At 41.5% G+C, this 7,109-nt stretch overlaps 1 pseudogene; it reads left to right on the plus strand.

The window, feature by feature from the left end:
- Positions 1 to 3,382: 3,382 nt before the first annotated feature.
- Positions 3,383 to 3,524, plus strand: LOC115871812 (annotated as a pseudogene).
- The last annotated feature ends 3,585 nt before the right edge of the window (positions 3,525 to 7,109 follow it).

A 7,109-nucleotide genomic window follows, 5' to 3' on the forward strand; every position in this document is an offset into this window, starting at 1 on the left:
TGCCGGGCCTTCGGCCGGGCGCACCTGCGGGCCACCGACGCGGTTAGGAAACTGAGAGTGCGATCCCTCTGACGTCGGTGCGCCGAAGGTCCCTGAAGCGTCTCTGGCCCCACTGCGGGGCGCGTTAACAAGGACCTCCTTTGTAATCCCAGAGTCACCCCATAGTCCCGGTAGGGAAGCAAGCGGGGCGCCTGTCGCGTGTCCGCCCGAACCGAAAGCTCGGATCCATTCTGCTTCGGCGCCTCACTAGGCCCTTTGACACAGGAGCACCTGCGGGGTGCTGGGGGGGTGTGTGTGAAAGGGGAAGGGCAGAGGTTTGCAGTAGAGCGCGCTGACCTTCCGGGAGCGAGAACTCTTTCAGGACTTTACATGAGAGAACTCTTTCAGGACTTTACACGAGAAGCTCTTTAAGCCCGGTTCCCGGAGTTGACTCTGACTCATGGCCACGCCATAGGGTTTTCTTGGCTAACATCTTTATGGTAGCATATCGTCAGACCCTTCTGCGGTGCCTCGATGGGCCTGAACCACCAACCTGTAGTCCAGGGCAAGCCATTTACATCATCCAGGGACTTGTGTGACGTCATGTTTTTTTAGCCACCAGCTACATACCAAAATAAAGAAAATACATTTTAAATTGGCCAGGAGCCCTGGTGGCGAGGCATTGAGCTGTTAGCAAGGCCGTTTGTTCAAACTCACCTGCCTCTGCAGGAAAGAAATGAGGCTTTCTGTTTCAATAAAGATTCACGGTCTTGGAAGCCCTACCTATGGTGGCTATGCGTCTCAATTGACTCAGGGGCAGTGGGTTTAGTTTCCGTGTTTGCCTACCTGAAGCTGTACTCCCACACCCCAGATACACCGGGGGCAAAGGGCAGCATTCCAGGCACACTAACTCAAGCAGACTTCCCCAAGTTCCTTTTCAAAATCTTTCCACATTGCTTCGCATGGTGAGGTGTCCCCCAGGACTCAGTCCTCAAGAAACCTTTGGTAGGAGCAAGTCAGCTGCCTCAGTCTCCTGGCCTGACACCAAAATAAATCAATCCTCTGAGAGGAAGATACTACCCCTCTTGTTTGGAATATCCTCATTCAGATGGTGTTAAATAAAGGTGTTTTGTTCCCTCAGGATTTATTATCCACTTATCACTGTATTGCACCTAATTATTGCTGCTTTTTTTGGTAATTGCTGTGTTATCTATGGTGTAACTAGTGTTCAAAGTAATTTAGACATGTAGTTTCAAATACAAATTAATACCAAAAAAGGTTGTTTATACCCATATGTACAACTATAATTTTTGTTTTAAATTTTTAATAGTTTTATTGTTACACTTCACATATCATACAATTGTTTGATCATATTAATAAAAGTTATGTAATCACACAATTTCAGAACATTTGCTTCTTGTACTCATTGTTAACTCATTTCCTCCATCCCCCTACCATATATTTACTATTTTTATGCCCTTTGCTTTCTTGTGACATTTATTAATCTGATAGGTATGTTCTGCCTTTACAAATGTTACTGAAAATTTTGCCCTATCACTAACCCCTATTATTTGTGAAACTAGCGTCCAGTCACTTAAGAGTCTAATCTGTATATGTCAATAATTGATGTAATCTGAAAGTGGCCTATACTTGTATAATTTACTTTTCTCAACAGTGTTTTAAGTCAACTATAATTTAAATCCAACATTCTAACATAATTTATTTGGTTGAACAGAAAAGTGGTTGTGATCAGTAACACTTGATAGTAACTTTGCTTAGAGTCACCCAAATTTTTCAATTAAGAGATACTGGAATCAAGGATTCATGAGGGTGGGAGGGTGGGTGAGAGGGGGGAAAAAGAGGAGCTGATACCAAGGGCTCAAGTAGAAAATGTTTTGGAAATGTTGATGACAACATCTGTACAAGTGTGATGGATTGTCACACTTGTGTAATGGATTGTCAATTGTGTAACACAATTAAATGATCAATTATCATAGGATTTGTAAGAGCTCCCCCCAAAACTGATTTCAAAACAAAACTATTCAACTGAGAGAGAGAGAGAGAGAGAGAGAGAGAGAAAGAGAGAGAGAGAGAGAGAGATGCTGGGAAACTTCTATTTTAGAGTAGTAACTAGTTGTTTAACTTAAAGGACACACATGTTCACACATGCACAGAGAAATAAGTTCCTCTGTAACCGTTTACTCTTGCTAGAGGGTCCTACACTAAACCCACCTGTCTGGGCAAATTGTCTCATAACAGTAACTGGGGCAGTTTTCTGCTTCCTCCTTTGGATATTCCAAGGTGCTTACATTGTACATCTATTTCTTGGCTCAAGTTGTTCATGTTTACCTAACCCTGTAATATTTGTTCATACCACTGGATGGATTTTTAGGCGGAGTGTTTTATATTGTGTATATCAACTGGTATTACTTCTACCAGTGTGTTGCTGTTGCTTATATTTTTCTGATAGAGACCATGTATTTTTAAAGGGCTTTGCATTTGATGACTAGGTGTATGGAACAGTTCGTGGAGGCAACAGAACTTTATTTGTCCTCCAGTTGTCTTAGGAGGGGAATTCCATATAGTCTTAATATACTAGTTAAAATTGGTGGTAGGCATTAGTAGGAATGCCTGCATTATTTTGGTCCTCCTTCCCCTCTCTCCACGTGGACCACCAATCGGGGTTGAGGTGAACATGCTACTATGAAATGTGTCTGACTCCATTATTTCAATCTCTCTTTTATCTCTCATGCTCTCTAGGACTTTACTATAATCTTTACTTATTATTGCTGTACAATTGTGCCTACCGGACCCATGATGATGTGTTCGGGGCTGGTTACCCTGACAGAGTGCAGAGAAGCCTTTGGAAGACTCTGGAACCCTAGATCTGGTGGAATCAGTAGATGGAAAAGAGTTGATGGCCTACCATCTTCCCCGGGAGTTAACATACATTCAGACTAGGAAGATACATAAGGAGACAGTAGATTTGTTCATGATCCTTAAATTTTACCTTTATACATTCCAGTGTAACAAAGTGATAGGTAATTGATACAAACTCTGAATTTAATTTTAACACTATGCCTAGTCTCTAAGATTAATCCAGTAAGCAAGATAAACCAAAAAGAATGCTTAAAAGAATAACTCTACTCAACTACTGATAGACTAGTCATTTTATTTTAATCTCCTAAAGACCTCCCTTCACTTTGATGTTGAATTGTTTTATTTATTCAGTACATAAATTATAAATCTATTAGTTATTTACTTTGATGCTTTCTCTGGGTAGAAATGTATAGTCATTAAAATAATAAAGGTCACTAAAAGGCATGAGTCATGCTGCTTTTATGTAACATCATTAGGCAGTTGACATACATAATATAATTTTTAAAAGGCCCAATTGAAGATGATATTTATTTAGGAAGGTGGTTTTCCCAGGGCAAGCTCACCCATTGCACTGCGGGTGTGCTGAACCCTGCGATTTCCCCAAATGCAGGAAACTCGACTGCATAATTTGTGCTAGTGGGGAACTGCCTTCGCACTCTTCCGGGATCTAAAAAAAAAAAAGATGCTATTTATTTAATAAGATTAGCAAATTAGGCATATATGTAAGTATATGCCTTTAAATATATATGTGTAAATTTATAACATGCTAACTTAATTTCTATGTCTATATGTAACCAATAATTGCATATGTTAGCTGTTATATGGAAATAATATGTACAGAAATAACTATTTAAAATGTGCGTGTGTATTTATATCAATGTACTGCTGCAAGCCAAACTCTCACAGCTGGACTGATTAAGTATGATAAATGGAGAAAAGATTGAAGTTGTCAAAGATTTCATTTTGCTTGGATCCACAATCACTGCTCGTGCAAGCAGCAGTCAAAAACCGCTACACCAGACCTCTTTAAAGTGTTGAAGAGCAAGGATGTCCCTTAGAAGACTAAGGGGCACTTGACCCCAGTCATGGTACTTTCAGTCGCCTCATATGCATATGACAGTTGGATCATGAATAAGGAAAACCGAAGAACTGATGCATTTGAATTTTGGAATTGGCGAAGAATATTGAAAATACTGTGGATTACTAGACAGACAAACCAATCTGTCTTGGAAGAAGTAGAGTCCAAGTGCTCCTTAGAAGCAAGGATGGTGAGACTTCACCTTACATACTGGGACCGTGCTATCAGAAGTGACCAGACCCTGGGAAAGTAGATCACGCTTGCTTAAGTGGAAGGGCAGTAAAAAGAGAAGACCCTCAAGGAGATGGATTGGCAGAATTGCTGCAAAATGGGCTCAAACATAACGATTGGGAGGACGACACGGGACCGGCATCTCAGTGCTGTTGGACACAGGCGTCACTGTGAGTCAGCACTGACGCGACGGGACCTGACAACATTTGTACAGGTCTTTTGTTCTGCTCTACTGAGCCAAACTTCACACCTCTTAGAAGAAGTACAGTCAGAAGTACAGTCAAATCCTCAAGAACTATCTTGATACAAGAGTTTGGTGGTACTGGAATGATCCACCAATTCTCTTGTCCATGTCCCCCTGTTTGGCATCATTTGAAAATCACTTAGAAGCTGGTACGAAGTTACTTCCTAAAGTACAGCACCTAGTATCCTGAGTGTAGTCATTTTGTTATGATTTGTCGCGTTAAATATCTTATTTATAAATGCTGATGAACAATTTTATCATAGAATGATGGGATATAATTCTATGTTCCTACTTGGCGCTTTCCTGACCAGGAAACACCAAGAGAGAGCTGACCACGCAAGCCTTCCATATGCTATTGAGTACTGTGGCTGTTTAGCAGGAGATGTACTAAAACCAACCCATGTTTTACATAAACCACTTTAATGCTGCAAGATGGCAGGTAACTGTAAAGTAGCCAAGTCCCGCATGTCAAGATAAATGTATTCATTCTAGGAGCTGCATTTATGGATTCTGCAGCCTATATTCTATTTCATTGGATCGAAGACGGCATCTATTGTAGAAGCACGAAGAAACTCTGCAGATTTAGACCAGGACAAAATGTTGCAATGAGTCTTATCACTATGAAATGGCTTTCATTTTTTCTGAGACGTGGCAATTTCTCACCTTGGCTGCTTGCTATAGGACAGACATTTGTTTAGCACTTATCTGTAGAAGTAACAGTGTTATCTTCTTTTCTTAGAGCCCATAAGACTCTTGGGGAGGCGGGGAGGGGGTGCAGAGAAATATAGAAATGTGGTCATGCCGCCAATGACAAATAATTGCTCTGCCAACATCATGTTCACAGCCACTGCTCCGTTTCCATTCCTTTCTGTGTACGTGCTAAGATTTTTGTTTTAATCCATCTACAGTGAAATCTCTTGGAAGGCATGCAGACTCACTGTGCACACGCCTCAATCACTAGGTGTTCCCACAAACAGCAAGCAGGCTCCGGCTTCTTTGGTGCTGCAACAGGAGAACTGGGGAGTTGTGACACAGGCCTAGACTCACAGCACATTTGGGAAGATTGACTATTTGGCCCTTTACAAAAACTATCTGTTGACCTCTGACCTAGATGCAAATAAGAACCCTTAATCAAAGGCTCATTTGATTTTGAAAAGCGATTACGAACATAATTTAAAGCTCTGCTTTTTGTGCTTTTCTATATGGAAAATCAACAGAAGGTAACACATCGTGGCTAAGAATGTGGTGCCCAATTCAGATACATCGATTCCTCTTTCTCAGTCTTCCTTATTCAATGCCCAACTTTCACGTGCACAGGAGGCAATGGAAATGACCACGACTTGGGGTCAGGTGCATCTTAGACCTCAAAGTAGCATCCTTGATCTTCGACACTCTAAAGAGGTCTTGTTCAGCAGTCGTTGAATGTGCAGTGTGCACTGTACGACCCTTGGAGGTATGTATGGTCAGAAGACAAACCACACCTCCATCAAAGCCTACCCTCAGTAGATAAGGGCCATCTGGGACCCAGAGAATAGTCACAGGACCATTTGGAGGAGCACAACCAAGATCTCTCTGAAGAGCAGGGGCTGCTGAGACCAGAGGCATGACAGATTGTGGCAAGGAGACTCAGAGGAGCCGCCCCAGACCATGAGGTACCTTCTCATCTGGCCCGAGACTATGGAACTGGGGGGGGGGGGCAGGGGGAGCAGAGCAACAGGTGTGCTGCCTGGCCCATGGAGGCAAAGGCCAGGGGCTATGTGGCTGAGAGACTAAGAACCAGAGAGAGATTGGGCTACTGTGGACCAGTAACTGTATCCTTACTGTTGACTGATCCTGACTTGTGGTAGCCTATTCATCTCCCTCATAAACTTCCATAATTATTTAAATAAAAAAAGAGAATGTGGTGCCACAGTATCATGGCAAATTTCCATCTTTCTTCAATGACATCCTCACGACCTTAGCAGGCTAATGCATTTACACGTCATTTAAGTAAGTCTGCATGGCTACAATATGAAGTAACAATAGTCAAAATTACCCAAAAATCTCCCTGAAAAGGAGACAGATTATAAATCTGAAATTCTGAATATCATTTATGCAACTTCATTATCGGTTTTTTAAAGTAGTCACCCATTGGTATTTGATAAGTATTTTTACTGTTGTTTACAACAGAAATATTTTTGAAAGCAGGCTTGAAATATTTTGTTCACACTTTCAAATTTCTCATTCTGAGAATGCCTTCTCCTCATGCTTCTGTCTCCAAAGCTAAAAAGAACGAGCAACCCAACACCCCCCTTGGTTGGGGAGGTATCACGTTCTCCCATGCACTGCAGCCATGTGCGCGCATCTGGTTTTCCTTTTTAGATTCTAAGTTCACCTTCGTCGGTGGACTCTCTCTAACTCACACTTAGGTCATCTTCTGCATCTGGCACAGTGGCTTGCATGTGAGAGTCAGTGAAATATACTGCCTGCAAATAGCTGAAAAGAAAGTAGAATCATGAACATTGATTCCTCTGAGAAATAGATCCTCATAGTCAGAAATGTAGATAATTTCAGTATAAATGTTATGTCATCATTAGTTATAATACAAACCTGAGCACCATGATAAAATCCAACCATCAGGAAGCAATTTTTAGGGATACGTTATTCATCCTGCAGAATATCATGTCAACTTTAAAAAAATAATTTTAGTTGAAAATT

Source organism: Echinops telfairi, unplaced genomic scaffold (genome assembly GCF_000313985.2).
Source record: "Echinops telfairi isolate 266 unplaced genomic scaffold, ASM31398v2 ScPeMD7_7406;HRSCAF=8444, whole genome shotgun sequence".
Classification (NCBI taxonomy): Eukaryota; Metazoa; Chordata; class Mammalia; order Afrosoricida; family Tenrecidae; genus Echinops; species Echinops telfairi.